General features: G+C 40.7%; 1 non-coding gene across 1 annotated transcript; it reads left to right on the top strand.

The window, feature by feature from the left end:
* The first annotated feature begins 2,190 nt into the window (after nucleotides 1–2,190).
* On the top strand, nucleotides 2,191–2,272 carry trnas-cga (transfer RNA serine (anticodon CGA)). The gene has a single exon. It is a non-coding gene; the product is annotated as a tRNA-Ser (tRNA).
* Nucleotides 2,273–23,242: the final 20,970 nt, after the last annotated feature.

Here is a 23,242-nt window from a genome sequence, read left to right as displayed (position 1 = left end):
ACCGTTACAAGAACAAAATGCCAATCACGCCGTTTGTCATAACTCAGACGGAGTGAGTGCGAAATAGCACATTGACGCATTTCGTACTATTCTTTTTCTTGCTCCTGAACTTCTCGTCCATGATGGTGTAAGAATCTCTCACAATCTGAAGATGTGCAGATTAGCGGAACTGGCCATGTGACATTCCCCACAGTTTGCAAGTTTCGGTGCATTTGTCACGTGTAAATACAGGATAATGGGGTTGGGGAATGCGTTGGGGACCTGGTTCCGCACTGTAATTATTCTATTTTAAAAGTGCTAATTGAGGCTATGATTTTCGTGCACATATTCACCAAGACACCCCTTTCGGCAACTATAGATGGTGATCATGGTCCATCAAAGAGTCAAAGCTTGCATACGCACAGAGAATATACAAACTTTATCAGGACAGCGGCAATATGCAGAGCATGTAGAAGAGTATTAAGACCATCAACAGCCACAGCATGGCATCGCCTGCTTGTGCTGGTAATATCCACCCTCCCGGATGATTTGAACAACTTATTTTCATGGTTTGAGGCATGAAATGATGTGGAAGCTAAGTGGACCATCTCCCCCCCCCCCCCCCCCCCCCCAATGACTAGGTTTTGAGTCTATCACGACTGACGTGAGGAAAACTCTATGTAGAGTCAACCCACATAAGCCTGCTGGTCCACCTAACATCACATGCAGAATGCTCAGAAGATGCTCTGACGTGCTGGTGGATGTTGTCTTGGACATCTTGGATAACATTTCCCTGAGTAGTGTCATAGTTCCAACGTGCTTCAAGGCCACTACCATCGTCCCTGTGCCAGGTGGCTTTTAAATGCTTTAATGTTACCAGCCTCCACCAATTCCTCCTCAGCTCTTTCCATACATACACCACTCTCAGGTTCCTTGGACAACTTTCAGCTCTAACTCTCAACATAGGCCTTTTAGTTCCACCAACCAAAGGAAAAGGCTTATTCTATTTGACAGGGTAAAGATTTAAAAGGGACCTCAGGGGCAACTTTTTCATGCCTGTCTGAGTTGGTGGAGGAAGTGGCGGAGTCTGGTACAACTGCAAGATTTAATGGCATCTGGATGGGAAGATCAGTGACAAGGATGTAGAGGGACATGGGCCAAATGTTGGCAAATGGGACCAGATTAATATAGGATATCTGTCCAGCATGATCAAGTTGAAGCGACGGGTCGTTTTCCTTGCTGTATTGCCGTATTGCTGAATGACTTGATGACGCTAGAACAACCACAAAAGGAATGCAATCGATTCCGTCAAAATGGTCTACAGCTCCAAATCTTCGGTCAATCTTATACACAAAACTTCATTAGTTGATGTCAGAATTTCATTCCTGGAACCATTTCTGTAAATCGGTTTTGCATTCTTTCAATTCCTATATCTTTTCTCTCATGTGCTCCAGTGATTAGTTACTTAACATGGACATTTCTGGTATAATATTTTGCTGAATATTAAGATGTAAAAGATTATTAAAGGATTAGCCACTCTGGAGACAAGAAGCATGTTTCCGCTGATGGGTGAGTCGCGAACCAGATGACACACTTTAAAGATAAGGGGTAGGCTACTTTGAACAGAGTTGAGGAGAAACTTCTTCATCCAGAGAGTGATGGGTGTATGGAATGCTCTGCCCCAGAAGGCTGTGGAGGCCAAGTCTCTGGATACTTTCAAGAAAGAGTTGGATAGAGATCTCAAGGATAGTGGAATCAAGGGTTATGGGGATGAGGCAGGAACAGGATACTGATTGAGGATGATCAGCAATGATCATAATGAATGGTGGTGCGGGCTTGAAGAGCAGAATGGCCTACATTGCACCTATTGTCTATTGCCTATTAAAACTCAGCGGCATATCCACTTCGGGACCAGGTGCTGGACAATTTAGTCAATATTAATCGGAAGTGCAGACACAATGAGGCAAATTACTTGTTTTCGTGTGATGTAAATTTGCTGACTCTATAATTCAACGAATAGTCATTCCTGCAAGTTGAGCTGTGTCAGAATCCAGGTTGTGATGAAAGCCTGTCAACCTGAAAAGGTGACGTTCGTTGGGGCTCTGCAAAGAATTTGCTGAAATCATTGCGTCTTGACGATTTGTTCTTTCATCAACTTATATGTTTCATGGATTCGATTGTTTTAGTATGAAAATTGACCATCGGTGTGCAGCTGTGATGGCCGAGAGGTTAAGGCGTTGGATTCGAAATCCAATGGGGGTATCCTGCGCAGGTTCGAATCCTGCTCACAGCGGTATAGTCTCTGCTTCATCCTTTGAATTTTGGATATGTTGGAGCCTGAGCTTTGTGATTAATTCAAATTCAATGTTCGAATGGAAATATTCAGAAATAATTTCAAAACTGACCAAGACATCGAAAAGAATAAATTATATGTCGCGACACAAAAAAAGACACCAAATTCCAACATGAGTGAGTTTGAACGCAAGTAAAGAACTATCGTGAAATTTGAATGTTCGGGCGGGAATGCAGCAAAATAAGAAGCGAAGCAAAATAAGAAGCAATGCAAAATATGTAACTGCAAACGACGAATGTTTCATTTTCTACGATTTGTTGAAAGACACGCTGAGATAATATGTCCGACCCACAATTTGTGATTATTCCACATTAATAGAGTCACAGAGTCATGCAGATGTAGAGCAAGGAAACAGACCCCTCGGTCCAATTTGCACATGCAGACCAGATATCCTAACCTAATTTATTCCTATTTGTCAGCACTCGGCCGATATCCCGCTAAACAATTCTTATTCATAGCATCATCCAGGTTGCTTTTAAATGATTTTAGTGTACCAGCCTCCACCACTTCATCTGGCAGTTCTTTCCATGCACGGACCACCCTCTGCATGAAAATATTGTCCCTTAGGATCATTGTACAGCTTTCAACTCTAACTCTAAACATATGCTCTTTAGTTTTGGATTCCATCACCCGAGGGACAAGACCTATTTAGTTTACCCTACTCATGTCCATCATAATTTTATAAACCTGAATAAAGTCACCCCTCAGTCTTCGATGCTCCAGGGAAAACAGCCCCAGCCTCTTTTCAGCCTCTTCCTATAGCTCAAATCCTCAATACCTGGGAGCATTCCTGTCAATCGTTTGTGAAGCAGTTCAAGTTTCACAACATTCTTCTGATAGGAAGGAGACAAGAACTGCACACAATATGGCAACAGTGTCATGTAAAAATAGCATCATAATCTCTCAATTCAAATCCTCAATGCTCTGAACAATGAAGGTAAGAATACTAAGCACCTTCTTCACAAACCTATCTAACATGCAACTCAACTTTCAAGGAATCATGAATCTGCACTCCAAGGTCTTTTTGTGCAGCCACACTTCCCAAAACCTTGCCATTAAGTGTCGATCTGGAAAAAGCACAGCGGACCATAGATGTTCCCTGAACGAGTCCCCAACTTTGCGCTGGGTCTGAAGTGGAGATGACCTCATCAAGAGCAACAGATGCAGTAAATCAGGTTTGAGGAAATCCAGGGGTTCCAATAATTCTTTGGGGCCTCTGCGGGTGATACGAGAGAGTAGAGTAAAGTAGAGAGAGAGAGTTGAGGAGCATTATTTGTTATTTCTACCATATACATCTGATGCAATAGAAAGGTGGCAATATTGCTCGAGGAACAAATTGCTATTTGAACACACAGTCATACACAGGGCAGCTTAAAGTGCATAAAATGTGCAAAACATGCAAGTCAGCACAACAATTCCTGACAAGACAAGTCAACAGAGACAATGGTGGACAAATTGCGATGTAACAATGAATGATCATTAATAAAATATTGTTTTAGCAGCCATTCAAAACGTCGTCCAACAACTGCAAATGGAAGAGAATGTGATCATTCAGTGTCAAGAAATCTGATAGCTTATGTGAAGAAACCTTTGTAGAGTTTGGCTGTGAGCGACTGAATGTTCGGGTTACTTTTGCCAGATGGCAGGACTGTGAGGAATTTGAATCAAAGATCTGTGGGCTCGTCCACAATGCTGTTAGTCTTGCAGACGCAGCTTGTGGGGAAGATGTCTGTAATGGTGAGATGAAGATTCCAATGATCGTCTCAGCTGTCCTCACTACCAGTTGTCAGGTCTTATGATTGAAGACGATGGAATTCCGAACCAGGCAGTGATGCAGCTGGTCAGCGTATTCTCAATTAACCTTCCGTAGAATGTGTTGAGGCAAGCGTCAGATGGGCTTTCCTTAACCTACGCAGACAACAGAGATGCTGCTGGGCTTTCTTGACGATGAAGGCAGTGTTGAGTGACCAGGTGAGATTATCTGCCAGATGGATGCAAAGAAATTTGGTGTTCTTCACAATCTCCACGGGGGAGCCATTGTCACCCAGCAGAGAGTGATCGTTCTGTGCTCTCCTGAAGTCAACAACCATCTCTTTCCTTTTGTCCAAGTTCACAGACAGGTTGTTGGCTCTGCACTAGTCTGTTAGCCAGAGCATCTTCTCTCTGTATGCTTGCTCTTCATGATTGAGACCTACTACCTTCATGTCAACAGTGAACTTAATAATATAATTTCAGTTGGACATCAATGCCCAATCGTGTGAAAGCAGGGTGAACAGCAGTCAACTGAGCACAAAGTCCCGGGGTTTCCCCGTGTTCAGGGTGATGATTTTGAAGATGGTGTTCCTAATCCGTTTTGTCTGAGGTTTCCCAGTCATTAGGTCCAGGGTCCAGTTACAGAGGAACGTATTCAAGCCCAGCACACTCAGCTTTCCAAACAGGTGCTGATGCATGATACTGTTGAATTCAGAACTGAAGTCAATGAAGAGTGACCTGATGTCGGTATCCTTCTTCACCAGGTGGGTGAGGCCCTTGTGCAGGGTGGTGGAGATGGCATTATCTGTTGAGCAGTTGGAACGTAGTGCAAACTGCAGAGTGTCCAGTGAAGGTGAGTTGGGGCGGTGGGTAGCCTTTCGAAACAATTCATGATATTTAGTGTTAATGCAATTGGGCAGTCGTTTTTGAGGCAAGACACTGAAGGCTTCGTCGGCATAGGGACGATGATAGTGCCCGTGAAGCACTTTGGAACTATGGCACAACTCAAGGAAATGTTAAAATGTCCAAGAGAACATTCACCAGCACGTCAGAGCATCCTGTGAGCATTCTGCATGGGATGTTATGTTGGCCAGAAGTCTTATGTGGGTTGACTCTGCATAGAGTTTTCCTCACGTCAGGCGTGATAAGACTCAACACCTGGTCATAGTGAGAGGAGATGGTCTTCCTCACTTCCACACCATTTCATGTCTCAAACCATGCATAGAGATTGTTCAATTTAACCGGGAGGCGGGCATCACAAGGACAAACAGGCAATGCTATGCTGTGGTTGCTGATGGTTTTAATACTCTTCTACATGCTCTGCATATCGCCGCTGTCCTGATAAAGGCTGCATATTCTGTGTGCGGATGCATGCTTTGACTCTTTGATGGCTCATGACTCCTATCTCAAGTTGCCTGAGAGAATGGTGAATTAATGTCGTATAGATCAAATTTATTCATTGTTCATGTTACATGGTAGCTGTTCTAAAATCAAATTTCACAAGATATTTGCACATAAATATTCATCTTAAAATAACTACTCTCGCGTAATTCCGTTCTTGAAATATCTGGCAGGGATGTTTAATGCAATAACAGCAAATTACTGGCGGTATTTGCTTCTCCACATTTCATACAGTTACACAGTCAAATCGTGAAAATAAAAACTGTGATTGCAATGATCTACCCGAGAGAGACATTTTTTAAAATTCCAGACAGCGATTCAAGGTGGATAAAGAGACGAAGACAAAGAATGAGAATGAGATAAGTGAGCTCGGTTGAAACGCTGCGACATATAGACTGTGAAATGTGTCGACACATTTCACGATTCCTTCCCTTTAACATTTCAGGATATGAGGAATTTCTTCCATTGTCACGAATTTGCGAGGCCCCAGAGTGCCTTAATACATGTGGTCATTAATTAGGGGGAATTACGCCAATTCTGCAGCTGCCAAAGTAGCATCTTAGGAATAATATATAATTATGCAGATTTTTTTTAAAAAAAGTTTTAATACACATGCCATTACTTATAAGCTGCAAATATAATAGTTATAAAAATTAGGCGAACTTTGAACTGATTACTCAGTTAAAAATATATAGTCCAGGAAACAATAATAACGTATATGGAAAGGAAATTTTTAGAAAAGCAAATATTCGCCTATTGCAGACAGAGACAGGAGAACATCTAGAATTTTGAAATGTAGAAATGTCAAAGAAAATAAAAACTGAATTATCACTCTGTGCCTGCCTTCACAGAGAAGGAGCAAGGAGTGTTCGGTTAGGTTGCTCTGAACGCTGTTGATGCATGACAGAGAAAAAAAGCTCAAAGGCCATCCTTTAGCTTCAGACAAAAATGATCGACAGCTGCTGGAAATGCACAGCAGCGCTGACAGCACAATGAAAACAAAAGTGGGTTCGACTTTTAAGCTGTTAACCTTGCATTAGAATTGAAAATATTGCCAGATTTGCTGAGCTTTTCGATAAACTTCCGTCTTTTGTCCCTCTCAACTTCAAAGGAATAACGTGAGTCTACATCAGAAGCAGCCATGTGCCCAGTGAATAGTTCAAGCGGTTAGTCAAAAGAGAATAACTGTTAGAAATGCTTCGACAGTTCTCAAGATTTCAGAACGTGTCGAAAAGTGAAGGCTCTAGTTTACATATGTCTTCTTTGATGTCCGACTCCCATTGCAGATCTGATTCAGTTAGCAAGCTACGGTGCGGTTGAAGGTTTGAAAAAGTCAACAGAGATCTAGACCCTAAGGGAGTAGAATTGATTGTTAATTGCCCTGGATTGCAAGGTGTTCAGAAAAGGTATGAAAGGAAGGAAAGGAGGATGATTGGTGGCATTGGTTGAGGAGAATATTGAAGTGATAAAAGAGGATACCGAAGACGTTTCAAAGACAAAATTGGACCAAAGATAAATGCAAAAAAGTGTTCAATAACACTGAGCAGTGCAGTTCATAGGTCACCTACTCTGGAAAGGTAGTAGCTGAACAAATTGGGAGCACCGTTAATCATGAGAAAGCCGATGATGGCATTTTCTATCATCGTTCAGAAACGTATGGTTCCAGTGTTATCTTATTTAGATGTGACTGACCATATTTCCACATATTTGCACACAGGAAAACCATTTATAGCTCCAAATTTTGGAGACGATTTGCTTCCTATTGATTCTCCCATGCTGACCAACAATGAAAATAAGAAACAGGAACATATCTGTCATTGCCAAATAATTCTGACATGGTGGCCTGTGAGATCTCTATTTTGAAAACTTAGCACATCTTTCTCTCTTTTAAATTAAGTTCATGATGCTCTATCCTCCGCCCACAATCTCAAATGGACGTTCTATGAAGTTCTTTCACATTGAAGTCATCCCATTTCTTCCTTGTCTTCAGGAGCAGGAAACGTCAATATAAGTGATTCTTTGTTTATGGCATAGATTCTCAGAATGCTTTTGATCTGGTCTGACATGGAGAAGCTATTTGGGAAAACTGAAAGATTTGAAACTTGGTGGAATATTCTAATATGGATGTTGAATTACTTGGCAAAAAGAAACAGAATGGAATCAATCTGTCTTTATTTTTCTCCGTGACACGTTGATTAATTGCATATTACTGCTAAATCAAAATAATTGTGGTTGTGACTTGGGAGGAAGATAGAAGGAAGTATATGGGCAGTCTAGAAAAATTGCATATGCAAGCAAGATCATGCAGTACAGTGTGAATTCATATGAATTGATGCAAATCGATTTGCAAACTGAAAAGTGGAGAGGGAGTACAGCAAAAACACTAGGATGTCACTGGAAATGGCAGTATTATCATTTAATAAGAGATTGGTTCATCTAATTATGTATCGCCTAAAGATGAGAAAAATGGAACTGAATCTGATTGGAATACATAACATGCTCACAGGAATTGACAAATTAGCTGGATGTTTCCCCCTAATTGCAGAGTATAGAACGAGGATTCCCAGACTTTGCATAGTGCGTAGAACAACTAGGACTGACGTGAGGAATCATTTTTTTGATTCAGAAAGGCCATCTCTGCAATTCGCTACTAACAAAACGTTTTGGAGGCCAGGTCACTCAGTATATGCCTGAATACATTAATTTGATATCAAAGGCTTCAAAGGGCGTGAAGAGAAAGTAAGAATATGGTATAGAGATAGAGGATTAACCAAGTGCCTACTCCTGCTCGTAGCTTTAATGTTTCGATGTCTGAATGCAGATGTGGTGGGGATGACCGACTTGGATAGGGAGTGGAACTAAGAGTCAAAAACTTCAGATGAAAACGAGTACTTTGTTTTCTGATGTGGATGCTGAAGAGATGAATGGAGATGACGAATTGTGAGGCTGGAAATACATTCTTTTATCATCAGAGTTAATTGTGCTTGTCAGGAGAAGCCATTCTCCGATGATTCTCAGGCTGCAATTTGTTAGGGAACAATGAAAACAAACGTTAGTGCAGTCCCTTGCAGTTGAAGGACATTGGAAAGTTGTTGAACCAATAAGCTATAACTGACTTTGACAGATGCCTGCGATTGTAATTCCATGGCAGTCTCGTGGTGAGAAATTGGCGCTTTCCCCATTGTGACTTACGCTCGATTTCTTTTCAGGGAATTGAGCTTTCAAAGCTGTTTTCTCGTTTGCATGAGATTTGCTTCTGAAAGAAAAACATTGTCTTCACAATGGAAGCAAACCGTTGTCACAAATTATCAAGGAGTATTTCCTTTCCATTCAATCCGATATGCATGATGCAAAGTGCTAACATTTTAATTATACTCAAGCAAGTGGTAATCAAGCTTTCGAAAGACTGCATCTTCCCCATTCATTGACATAAAAAAAGACAAATCACTGTTCATTAAATGCACAAGACATTTGGGAAAAGATCTACTGTGCATCCTTTGTAGAACAGAAGAAATTTCCAACTTCGGTCCCTACATCTCTTGAAAGCGATCTTTATTCTTGCGTGAACAGCATTTAAATTGGGCGATTCTGATTAAGTTTCACAATATCACTCCTCCACATTCTCGAAATCATGTTTCTTTTTATAGTGTATATCTTGCATGAAATTCAGCATTTTTCCACTTACACACATGCAGTACATCGGGTCCGAGAACTGCCATTGTGGTGGGGTGGGTGGGGGAAAGCGGTGTCTTTCTAATTATGTGCAGGTGCATCTTAGCTAGAATTAGCACTTTTTAAAATAGAATCACTACAGTGCGGAAACAGATCCTTTGGCCCAACAAGTCCACACCGACGCTGCAAAAAGTAACCCAATCGGAGCCAATCCCCTACCCCATTATCTTGTATTTAAACGTGACAAATGCACCTAACCAACACATCCTTGAATACTATGGGGACTGTCACATGGCCAGTTCAGCTAACCTGCACATCTTCAGATTCTGGGAGATTCTTACATCATCATGCAGGAGAAGTTCAGCCGCAGGGATAAATAGAACGAAATGCTTCAATAAACCATTTTGTACACACTACGTCCGAGTTAAGACAAAAAACGTGCTTGATTTTTTGTTCTTTGTGACGGTGGCTAAATGAAGGAAAGAATGAACTGAGCTTGCATGTGGAAAGACTTACTTTTCTTGATGCACACTCCCAGTTTCTTCAAAATATAACTTTTTTTGCCAGTCAGTACTAAGGGTTGAAAAATACAAATCTCCATCGTTTTAATGTCTGATTCACACTACGGGTATCTGTTCGCAAATTCCCTTATTATTTCATGCAACATTTTAAAGTAACGCGTATTTTCAATGCAGACAATGTTACGTCTATTCTGTTGCCACGCTGGCGAGTGGAGCTACCTGTCATAATTTCATCATTTGATTCACCATTGTCATTTACAGTGGAAGATCTTGAACACTGTAACTCCAGATCTTCACAAATCTCGTTAAAACTCAACGCCTTCTGAGCAATTAGGGATGGATAACAAATTATATGGACAGAATTAATGTGCAAAGTTAAGGCGAAAAATCATGAGATATTCATGAGGTAATGATTCTTATTTAACAATCGTTACCGGGCACGTTTCAGAGGAGGTTCACTAGAATGGTCCCAGGAATGAAAAGCTTCACACATGAGGAAAGTTTGAGGACTCTGGGTCGATACTCTGTGGAGTTTAGAAGAATGAGGGAGATCTCATTTAATAATAAAGAATACTGAATGGCAAGGCAGAGTAGATGTTGGAAAGATGTTTGCATTTTTAGGAGAGACTGGTAGCCGAGTGCATAGCCTTTGGGAAAAGGGAAGACGTTTTTGAGCGTAGAGAAGGAGAACTTTTTCAGCCAGACCGTGATGAATCAAGGGAATTCATTGCCACGGAAGGCGAGAGAGGCCATGTCATTGAGTATATTTAAGACTGAGGCAGGTTAATGAGTAATAATGTGAATCAAGGATTACGGGGAGACGGCAGGAGACATGGATTGAGAAACTGATCAGCCATGATTGAAAGGAGGAGCAGACCCAATGGGCTTATTTCGACATGTCGAATGGCGTCCTTTTCCGACATAATAATTTTGGCATTCTATGAACTGTGTCTTCAATCCAATTGCTTCTTCACCTCCGTGTGACTACATGTGATCCAAAGAAAAGTTGGCTTGTGGAAGGGCAGAGATAGATTTGTTTGGCAACATTCTACAATGATTCTTGTGATGCAATCAATGTTACCAGAACTCTGCACCTTTGTACGCAGGGCAGTATTTAACTGTGTGAGAAATGGTCGTCATTTTTACTGACAAAATTGGAAAAAAAATTAAGTTAATTTTATCGATAAAAATGTTTTTTGGGATCAATGGAAGAGCCCTGTAGAAGAGGGAATGTTAGCCAAAACTGAGAACTGCAGAAGCTTTGCCTGAAACGTCGATTTTACTGCTCCTCGGATACTGCGTTACCTGCTGTGCTTTTCCAGCACCATTCTAATCGAGAGAGAATGTTGTCAGCGGAGCAGGTTCACTCTGAATGAAGTATCTTTGGAGTGTCTACCGGGTAGTTGGGAATGGACAGAAGAGCACGAGTGGGTGATGTATTCTGGAAAGCATGCTCCATTATTAAAGTTGACTGTGGGCACTCGAACACATCTAAGCCTTGTACAGGCACAACCATATAAAATTTCAGACGGCTGTTAATTAGAAAACGAACAAACACACTCAAAGACCAAATATCCACGGCTCACTGTAATGGAGAATTGCAAAACCTCTTAGGGCTTAGACTAAAATTAAGTAGTCCTCATCGTGGTCATAAATCACAATGCCTTATCTCAAAATTGTGCCTGCCTGCTACGAGATTCATTGATAAGGGAACAAAATTTAAATGCGCCATCCTGTTTATCTCTTCAAATATTTTGCAACTTTCAATGAGATGACCAATCATGCTTTGAAACTGTAAAAAATTAAGACCGCATTTTGCTAATTTCAATTCACAGAACAAACGCCCATCTATTGTCTCAAGTCTAATGAACAATCGTGATGCTCCCTGTAGGGCTCTAGCATTTTTTCTAAATTGAGGATAATAAATCCCCATACTGTACCCAAAGTGCGGTCTAACTGAGCTCCCATTCATTGGAAATTATACTTCTTTCTCGTGCCCTAAAATCCTTCAGCTGGAAACGTTGTCATTCTGCAGCTTTCATAACAGATTTCTGTAACTGCTCCTATACTTCAATGACTTATTTAAAAAAACACGCCAAGTTGCATTTCTACAAGTATGTACACAATCCTTTCTACATCAATCAGTTTTGAAACTTTTACCTTCAAAGAAATAATCTATACACCTTTTCCACCTGACAAGTCACATAGTTGCTATTTATTAAATCATGAGGGATATGAATAGAGTGACGAGACAATGTATTTTCCCGCTGGTGAGGAAGCCCAAAACAAGAGAGCACAGTTTTAAATTGAGAGGGTAACGAGTTAAAAGGGACCTAAGGGGCAAATTTTTCACACGTTTGTGGAATGAGCAGCCACAGAAAGTGGTAGAGACTGGCACAACTGCAAAATCTAATAGCATCTGGATCGTTATATGATTAAAAAGTGTTTGGTGGGGTTAGAACATAGAACATAGAAAAGTACATCACAGAACAGGCCCTTTGGCCCACGATGTTGTGCCGAGACTTAATCCTAAAATAAAATATAGTAATTTAACCTACGCACCCCTCAACTCACTGCTATCCATGTGCATGTCCAGCAGTCGCTTAAATTTTTCCAATGACTCTGCTAATGTAGGCCAAATGTTGACAAATGGGACCAGGTTAATTTAGGATATGTGTCCAGCATGGTTAAGTTGGACCGAAGGGTCTTTTTCCATGCTGTCTTGTTCTATGACTTGATGACTCCAGAACAACCGCTAAAAGAATGCAAATGATTCCCGTCAAAATGGTTTTCAGTTCCAAATCTTCAGTCAATCTTCCTCTCTTATACTCACAAGTTCATTACTTGATGTCAGAACTTAAGAGTTTCACTTTTGGAACCATTCCTGTAAATCGATTCTGCATTATTTCTATCCATTTATCTTTTCTCTCATGTGCTCCAGTGTTTTGGTACTTAGCGTGGATGTTTCTGATACCATACTACGCTGAATATTAAACTCAGCAGCATATATGCTTCGGGACTAGGTGCTGGACAATTGAGTCAAAGTCGATTCAAAGTGCGACACAATGAGGTAAATGACTTATTTTTGTGTGTAGTGAATTCCTTGACTCAATAACACTATGAAGGGTCATTCCAGAAAGATCTGCTATATCAGAATCCAGCTGTCAGACACACAATTTTTGATTATTCTACATTTATACAGTCACAGAATCATACTGATGTTGAGCGAGGAAACGTACCCCTCAGTCCAATTCGTCCATGCAGACCAGGTATCCTAACCTAAACTGTTACCATTTACCAGCAATCGGCATGTATCCCGCTAAACACTTCTTCATAGAATCATCCAGGTGGCTTTTAAATGCTTTAATTGTACCAGCCTCCACCACTTCCTCTGGCAGCTCATTCCATGCACGTACCACGCTATGCTTGACAAAGTTGTCCCTTAGGTTCTTTGTATAACTTTTAACTCTAATCCTGAACATATGCCCTATGAGTTCTGGACTCTACCACCCGAGGGAATTGATCTATACTATTTACCCTATTCATGTCCGTCACGATTTCATAAACCCGAATTAAGTCACCCCGCAGCTTTCGATGCTCCATGGAAAGCACCCTCAGCCTATTCAGCCACTCCCTCTAGCTCAAATCATCCCTGCCAATCTTTTGTGAACTTGTTCAAGTTTCACATCATCCTTCTGATAGGAAGGAGACCAGAATTGCACACAATATTCCAACACTGGCCAAACCAGTGTACTGCATGCTCACATCATAATCTCCCAACTTGTGAGGTCGTAAACAGATCGTTTTGGCTTAACAGAGGTAATCGTGTGGGTCAGAAAAAGCTATTAAAGGTTATTCTCAGTTTGTTAGGTGTGAATGAAAACAAATGTTAGTGCAGTTCCTTGAAGATGAAGGATATTGGAAAGTTGTTGAAGCCATATGGTTCCGCTGACTTTGACAGATGCCTGCCTTTGTCATTTCCTGGAGGTTTAGCAATTGGCACTTTCGCCACAGTGATTCACTTTCGATTCCTATTGAGGGAATTGAGCTTTCGAAGCTGTTTTTTCAGTTGCATGAGATTTGCTTCTGAAAAAAAAGTCATTGTCTTCACTATGAAGCCAACACTTCTCACAAATAATAAAGGAGTCCCTCCTGTCCATTCAATCCCAAGCGCACGGTGCAAAGTGCTAACCTTTTGACTGCACTCAAGCAAGTGGTAATCAAGGATTCGAAAGGCTGCATCTTCCCCATTCATGGACATAAATAAAAGACATGTCGAATGGCATCGTTTCCTGCCATAACAACTTTGTGATTCTAAGAACTATGTCTTCAATCCAATCGGTCCTTTATCTCCATCTGATTTCAGGTGCTTCAAAATATAGTTGTTTTATGGAAGGTAGTGGTAGGTTTGTTTGGTAACATTCTCTGATGTTTTTTGTGATGCAATCAATGTTATCTGAAATGTGGACTTTTGTCTGCGGGGCAGTTTTCAATTATATGAGACATGATCTTTATACTTACCAATAAAACAGAAAAAAAACTATAAGTTAATTTTATTGATATAAGTATGTTTTGGGACCAATGGAAAAGTCCTGTACGAGAGAGAGTATTGTCAATGGAGCAGGTTCACTTTGAATGTAGTATATTTGGAGTGTATGCAGGGTAATTGTTAAAGGGCAGAAGAGTACGAATAGGCGATTTATTCTGGAAAGCCTGCTCCACTATTTCAGTTGATCACGTGCACTGGAACACATCTAAGCTTTGTACAGGCAAAACCGCATAAAGCCTCAGGCCGTTGATAATTATAAAACACAACACAATTAGAACAAACACAACTTAAATGCACTCAAAGACCAAATATCCACGGCTCACGTTAGTGGAGAATTGCAAAATCTCTCAACGCTCAGATGAAAATCGTCAAGTCCTTATCGTGGTCGTAAATCGCAATGCCTTATCTTAAAATTGTGTACGCCTGCTCCGAGATTCATTAATGAGGGAAGATAATTTAACTGCACCATCATGTTCATCTCTTCAAATATTTTGCCACTTTCGATTAGATTACCTCTCGTGCTTTGAAACTATAAAATATTAAGGCCAGATTTATCGAATTTCAATTCACAGGAAGAACGCCCATCTATGCTGTCTTGGCTAATGAAGATTTGCAGTATTCCTTACACAGCAATGGTATTTTTGCTAAATTGAGGATGATAAATCCCCAAACTATTCTCCATGTGATGTCAAACTGCGGTGCGATGCATTGAAAATGACTTCTTTCTCGTGCCTTAAAAGCCATCAGCTGGAATGTTTGTCATTCTGCAGATTCCGCAGCAGATTTCTCTGACTGCTACTTGACATCAATGACTTAATAAAAGCGACGCCAATATACATTTCTACAAGTCTGTATATCAGACTTTCTACATCAAGCACTTAATAAGTTGTGAGCTTTGAAGAAATAATCTATGCACCTTTCCCACCTGACAATTATGATAAAGTCAAGTAGTTGCTATTTATTAAATTATGAGGGACATTGCGAGGGTGACTAGACATGGAATTTTCCCGGTGGTGAGGGAGCCCAAAACTAGAGAGCATGGATTTAAAATGAGAGGGTAAAACTTTAAAAGGGACCTTAGGGGCAACTTTTTAAAACCTGTCTAGAATGAGCTGCCAGAGAAAGTGGTGGAGACTCGTACAACTGCACCAAATAAGGAATCTGGATGGTAATATGAATAAAAAGTGTTTACAGTTATGTAGGCCAAAGTTTGGCAAATGGGGCCAGATTAATTTAGGATATCTGTCCAGCATGGTCAAGTTGGACGGAAGGAGCACTTTCCATGCCGTATTGCTGTATGACATGATGAGTCCAGAACAACCGCAAAAAGAACGCAAACGATTCTGTCATTACGGTTTCCAATTCCAAATCTTCCGTCAATCTTCCTCTCTTATACTCACAAGTTTTTTTTTACCTGATGCAAAAACATATGATATTTATTCTTGTAAATCGGTTCTGCCTTCTTTCTAATTCTACTATATTTTATTTAATGTGCTCCAGTGTTAGATACTTAGCATGGATATTTCTGATATCATATTGCACTGAATATTAAAACTCAGCAGCATATACGCTTCCGGACCAAGTGCTGGACAATTGAGTCAAAGTCGATTTGAAATGCAACACAATGAGGCAAAGAACTTATTTTTGTGTGATGTAACTTCTGTGACTCTATAACTCTATGAAGAGTCATTCCTGCAAGTTCAGCTATGTCAGAATCGAGGTTGCGATGAAAGCCTGTCAACCTGGAAAGGCAACCTTCGTCTGGGTCTGGGCAAATGATTTGGCACAATCGTTGCGTTTTGATAATTTCTCCTTCTAACAACGTATGTGTTTCATGGATTAGATTGTGTCAGAATGAAAGTTTTAATGTGGCTGCAATGGCCGAGAGGTTCAAGTGTTGGATGTGAAATTCAATGGGGGCTCCATAGGCAGGTTCGAATCCGGCTCACAGTGTTGAAGTCACAACTTCATTCGTAGGGGTTTTCGGATAGTTTAGAGCTTCAGCTTAACGTTCAACTCAAAGTCAATTTCTGACTGTAAAGAATCCGAAGAAACTTCAAAGCTAACTAAGGCGTTTAAAAGAATAAAATGTATGTCGAGATAGAAAAAGTGCACCAACTTGCAACAAGAGTAGGGTTCAACACAAGTGAAGAACTATCGTGAAATTTGGATGTTCGGGTGGGAATGAAGCAAAATAAGAAGCAATATAAAACATGTAACTGCAGACGATGAATTCTTCATTTTCTACGATTTGTTGAAAGACATTTGACATAATATTTGAGATCCACTATTTGTGATTTTTCTACATTAGTAGAATCACAGAGTCATACTGATGTTGAGCAAGGAAACATACCCGTCGATCCAATTCGTCCACGCAGACCAGATGTCCTTACTTAATCCATACCCATTTACCATCCCTCAGCCTATATCCCGCTCAACCCTTCTTATTCACAGAATCATCCAGATAGCATTTCAATGATTTTATTGTACCAGCCTCCACCACTTCTTCTGGCAGTTCATTCCATGCACACACCACCTTATGCATGAAAAAATGTCCTTTAGGTTCCTTGTACAGCTTTCAACTCTAACCCTAAACATATGCCCTTTAGTTACGGATTCGGCAACACGAGGAAAAAGGGCTTAACTATTTTCCTTATTAATGTCCGTCATGATTTCATAAACCTGAACAACTCACCCCTCAGCCTTCGATGCTCAAGGGAAATCAACCCCAGCTTATTCAGTCTCTCCCTATATCTCATATCCTCCAACCCTCGGAACATCCCTGTCATTCTTTTGTTCAAGTTTCACTACGTCCTTCTGATAGGAAGGAGACCGGAATTGCATCCAATATTCCACAAATGGCCGAACCAGTGTCCCGTATACTCGCAACATGATATCCCAGATCTTATACTCAATGCTCTGACCAATAAAGGAAGAACACCGAGCTTCTTCTTCACTGTCCTATCTACATGCGACTCTTTTTCAAGGAATTATGAACCTCCACTCCAAGGTCTCTTTGATCAGCTACACTTCCCAGAACCTCGCCATTAAGCGTAGATCTGGAAAAAGCACAGCAGAAAATAGATGTTCCCTGAACCGGTCCCCAATTTTGCCCAAGTCACTCTGATGTGGCGGAGACCACATCAGGAGCAACAGATGCAGTAAATCAGATTAGAGGAAATCCAGGCGAATTTCTAGTCCGTTACAATAATTCTTTAGGTCCTTGAAAGAAGATAGGAGAGAACAGAGTCGAGTAGAGAGAGTGTGGATTAATATTTTTGTTATTTCTACCATGTATAACTAATACAATAAAAAGGAGACGGCGTTGGTCCATGATCACACATACCATACGACAGTACAATCATGCACAGGGCAGCTTACAGTGCATAAAAAAGTGCAAAATATGCAAGGCAGCGCAATAATTCCTGACAAGACAAGACAATAGAGACAATGGTGGATGAATTACAATGTAACAATGAATGATAATTAATAAACATTGTTTTGGCAGCCATTCAAAAGTCGAAAAATTACAAATGGAAGAGAGTGTGATCATTCAGTGTTAAGAAGTCTGACGGCTTAGGTGAAGAAATATTTGTAGAGTCTGTCCGTGAGTGACTGAATGCTCTAGTATATTTTGCCAGATGGCAGGAGCGTGAAGAATTTGGATCAATGATCTGTGGGATGGTCCACAATGATGTTGGCATTGCAGATGCAGCGTGTGGGGAAGATGTCTGCAATCAAGAGAAGAAGATTCCAATGATCGTCTCAGCTGACCTCACTATCCGTTGTCGGGTCTTATGATAAAAGGCAATGCAATTCCCGAACCAGGCAGTGATGCAGTTGCTCAGTGTACTCTCCATTAACCCTCCGTAGAATGTGATGAGGAGAGAGGGTGCCATGTGTGCTTTCCTCAACCCACGCAGACAATAGAGTCACAGCTAAGCTTTCCTGTCTGTGAAGGTGGTATTGAGTGACCAGATGAGATTATCCACCAGTTGGATGCAAAGTAATTTGGTGCTTTTCACAATCTCCATGGGGGAGCCATTGATATCCAGCAGACAGTGGTACCTCCGTGCCCTCCTGAAGGCAACAACCATCTCTTTCGTTTTGTCCACGTTCATCGACCGGTTGTTGTCTCTGCTCTAGTCTGTTAAACACAGCACCTTCTCTTTGAATGCTGACTCTTCGTTCCTGCGAATGAGATCTAAAACCGTCATGTTAACAGTGAAGCTAATAACATAATTTAAGCCGGATATCAATGCTCAGTCGCGTGAAAGCTGGGTGAGCAGCTGTGGACTGAGCACACAGCCCCGGCGTACTCTGTGCTCAATGTTATGCTGTTCCCATTCAGGAGGTCCAGGATCCAGTGACAGACAGATGTATTCAAGCGCAGCAGTCTCAGCTCTCCAAACAGGTGCTAACGAATGGTACTGTTGAATGCAGAACTAAAATCAATGAACCGTAATCTGATGTAAGTGTCCTTCACCAGGTGAGTGAGGGCCAGATGCAGGGTGCTGGAAATGGCATCATCTGTTCAGTGGTTGGAATGATTCACACACTGCGGAGTGTTCGGTGAAAGTGGGTGGGGGAGTGTGGTCAGGAGGGTCTTAATATGCCTCCTCACGAGATACTCAAAACAATTCATGATGATGAGCATTAACACAACGGAGCAGTAGTCATTGAGGCAAGACACTGAAGGCTTCGTCAGCGCAGGGACGATGGTAGCGCCCGTGAAGCACGTTTGAACTATGGCACAACTCAGCGTAATGTTAAAAATGTCCATGACAACATCCACTAGCGCGTCAGAGCATCCTCTGAGCACTCTGTGTGGGATGTTATGTGGTCCAGCAGCCTTACGTGGTTTGACATAGACTGCATAGATTTTTTCTCATATCAGTCTTGATAAGATTCAACAGATGGTCATTGGGAAGAGAATGGCTTTTTTTTTGCTTCCACATCATTTCATGCCTCAAACCATGCATAGAAGTTGTTCATCTCATCAGGGATGGGGGCATGACCAGCACAAGCTGGCGATGCTATGCTATGGTTGGCGATGGTCTTCATACTTTTCTAAATGCTCTATATATCACTGCTGTCCTGATAAAGGCTGCATATTCTCTGAGCGTATGCATGCTTTGCATCTTTGATGGCCCATGACTACCATCTATACCTGCCTGGAAGATTGATGAATTAAACTCATATAGATTACATTTACATTTTGTTCATGTTTCAATGCAACTGTTTTAAAATGAAACGTCATAGGATATTTAAATAGTGGTATTTGCTGCTCCACATTTCTTGTAGTTAAACAATCAAAAGTCTCCAATATCCATAGTGATCTATCAATGTTTTTTCAAGAAAGCATGCCAGGTATTTTTCCTGGCTTAGTGGTTAGCACTACTGCCTCATAGCACCAGCGTACCCAGCTTTAACTCCCAACTTGGGCGACTGTCTGTGTGGCGTTTGTACCTTCTCCCTGTGTCTGCGCCAAAGATGCACGCATTAAATGAATTGGCTTGGATGGGTTACTCTTCCGCGGGTCAGTGTGGACTGGTTGGGCAGAAGGAACTGTTTCGGCATTGTAGGTAATCTAATCATGAAAAGGAATCTGTCGTTAGAATGTTATACTCCAGAGGGACTTTGCTTTTAACACCAGAGAGCGGTTCAGAGTGGACCAAGAGAAAAAAAAACAAAGGAATGGAATGAGATTAATAAGCTCAGTTGAAACAATGCGACATATAGACTCTGAAATGTATGGGCACGTTTCACAATTCCAGCTCTTTGACAGTTCTGGATGTGAGGATTTGCTTCCATTGTCATGAATTTGCGATGCACCAGAGTGCCTTCATACATGCGGTCAATAATTTCGGGGTAATATGCCGATTCTGCAAATGCCAAAGAAGCATTTTCGGAACATTGTGCATTTTTGCAGCATTTTTAAAATAATTTGAATACATATGCCATTAATTATAAGCTGCAAATATGTTAGATGTGAAAATGAGGTGAACTTTGAACTGATTGCTCCGTTGAAAATTCTATTTTCCATGAATTAACAATAACGTATATAGAGAGGATATCATTAGAAAAGTAAATATTCGCCTATTGCAGACAGACAGGAGAACGTCTAGAACTTTGAAACGTAAACATGTCAAAAATAAACCTGAATAATCACCCTGTGCCTGTCTTCACAGACAAAGAGCAAAGGGTGTTCAGTTAGTTTGCTCCTAACGCTGCTGATGCATGTCAGAGAAAAAAAGATCAACGGCAATCATTCAGCTTCACACAAAAATGATCTACAGCTGTTTCGAAATGCACAGCAACGTGAAATCAAAAGCGGGTTCGACTTTTAAGCTGATAATCTTCCATTTGAATTGAAAAATGCTGCCAGATCTGCTGAGCATTTCGATAATGTTCCGCCTATTCTCCACCATCTTCAAAAGTTCAATGTGAGACTATATCAGAAACAGCCATGTATTCAGTGAATAGTTCAAATTGTTAATCATAAGAGAAGAACTGTTAGAAATTCTCCGACACTTCTTAAAGAATTCAAAACGTCTGGGAAAGTGAAGGCTGTAGTTCATATGTCTTATCTGATGTCTGATTCCCATTGCAGATTCTAGCCCCGAAGGGAGCAGAATTGATTGCTAATTACACCTGCGTGCAAGGTGTTCAGAAGAGATAGGAAATGAAGGAAAGAAGGATGATTGGTGGCATAGTCGAGGAGAGTATTGTGGTGATGGAAGAGGACACCGCAGGAGTCTCAAAGAGAAAATTGGGTCAAAGATAAATACGAAAATGTGTTCAATTACACTGAGAGTGTACTTCATAGATCACCTACTCTGGAAAGGTAGTCGCTGAACAAATCGGGAGCACAGTTCATATTGAGAAAGTCGATGAAAGCATTTTTCATCATTGTTCAGAAACTTTAAATGTATAGTGGCATCTTATTTAGATATGACTGACCATATTTCCACATATTTGCACGCAGAAAATACATTATAGCTCCAAAATTTAGAGACGTGGATTTGCTTCCTATTGATTCTCCCATGCTGAACAACACTGAAAGTAATAATGAGGAACATCTATGTCATTGCCAAATAATTCTGGAATGGTGGCGTGTGAGCTCTCTCTTTTGAAAACGTTGGCACTTCTTTCTCTCTATTAATTTAAGTCAGTGCATACATACCTTCTTCCGAGTATACACTGGTACATTTTCATGCATAATCCAAGTTAAATGTGATGCTCTGTCCTCAACCCACAGTTTCAAGTGGGCATTCTATCAAGTTCCTTCACATTCAAGTCACTTCATTCGTTCCTTGTCTTCAGGAACACGAAACTTCAACACAGACGATTCTCCGGTTATGACATAGATTCTCAGAATGCTATTGACCAGGTCTCACCTGAAGAAGCTATTTGGGAACATTGAAAGACTTGAAACATGGTAGAATATTCTAATATGGATTTTGAATTAGTTGGCAAAAATAAACAACACGGAATCAAATTGTCTTTTTTTCTCAGTGATTCTTTGATTAACAGCATACTGCTGCGAAATAAAACTGATTAGTGTCGTGAGTTATTAGGAAGTTAGAAGGAAGTATAAGGACAGTATCGAAAAATTGAATGTGCAAGCAAGATGATGCAGTACAGTGAGAATCCATATGAATTTATGCAAACTGATTTGAAAACGTAAAGTTCGAGAGGGGGCACAGCAACAACACCAGGCTGACACTGCAAATGGCAGTGTTGTCATTTAAGAAGAGATTGGTTCAGCAAGGGATGTATCCACTCAAGGTTAAACTCATGGAACGGAATCTGATTGAAGTACATAAGATTCTCCCAGGAATACAGAGACTAGCTGGATATTTCCGACGATTGCAGAGCATACAACGAGGAGTCTCAGACTTAGTACAGTGCATAGAATAATTAGGACTGACATGTGGAAACATTTCTTGATTCAGAGCGGACACGTCTGTAAAAAGCTGCAACAAAAGGTTGTGGAGACCAGTTCACCGAGTACATGAAATAACATACTATTTTTATTTGATAGTAAACATTTCAAAGGGCATGGCGAGAAAGCAGCAATATAGTATGGAGATAGAGGATTAACCAACATTATATAGCATGACAGACAAACATTGAAGTGCCAACTTCTGCTCCCAGCTTAAATATTTCGATGTCTGAATGCAGATGACCTGAATAGCGAGTGGAGCTAAAAGTCAACCGTTTCAGTTAAAAACGAGTACTATGTTTTCTGATGTTGATACTGACGAGACGAACGTAAATGACGGATCCTGAGGCCGGAAATAGATCTTTTTGGGTCATCAGAATTAATTGTGCGGGTCAGGAGAAGCCATGACAGGTGATTCTCTGGTTGCAATTTGCTAGTTAACAATGAAGACAAACGGTGGTGTAGTTCCTTGCAGTTGAAGGACATTGGGAATTTGTTGAAGTAATGTGTTTAGCTGACTTTGACAACTGCCTGCGATTGTAGTTCCCTGGAGGTCTAGTGTTTAGCAATTGGCGCTTTCCCCACTGTGACTCACGTTCAATTCTTATTCACGGAATTAAGCTTACGAAGCTGTTTTCTTGGTTGCATGAGATTTGCTTCTTAAAAAAGAAACATTTTCTTCACTATGGAAGCAAACAATTGTCACAAATAACCAAGGACTACCTCCTGTCAATTCAATCCCATACACACGGTGCAAAGTGCTAAGTTTTTGACTGCACTAAATCTAGGGGTAACTAAGGATTGAAAGGTTGCATTTCCCCAATCACTAATATAAAAAGGACAAATCACTCTTCATCAAATACACTAGAGACATGGGAAAAGTTCTACTATGCAACCTTTGTAGAACTGAAGAAGTTTCCCAATTTTGGTCCCTAAATCTGTTGAAACTGATCTTTCTGACTGCTGGAACATCATTTCAATTGGGCTACTCTGATTATGCTTTCCAATATCACTCCTCCACAATCTCGAAATCACGTTTCCTTTTATAGTGTATATCTTCTATAAAG

The sequence above is a fragment of the Chiloscyllium plagiosum genome, unplaced genomic scaffold (genome assembly GCF_037043375.1).
Source record: "Chiloscyllium plagiosum isolate Xiang-an unplaced genomic scaffold, Cpla_swu_hap1 HiC_scaffold_35, whole genome shotgun sequence".
NCBI classification, from domain to species: domain Eukaryota; kingdom Metazoa; phylum Chordata; class Chondrichthyes; order Orectolobiformes; family Hemiscylliidae; genus Chiloscyllium; species Chiloscyllium plagiosum.
The sequence above is the reverse complement of the archived record's forward strand: the minus strand, read 5'-3'. Positions and strand labels throughout refer to the sequence as shown.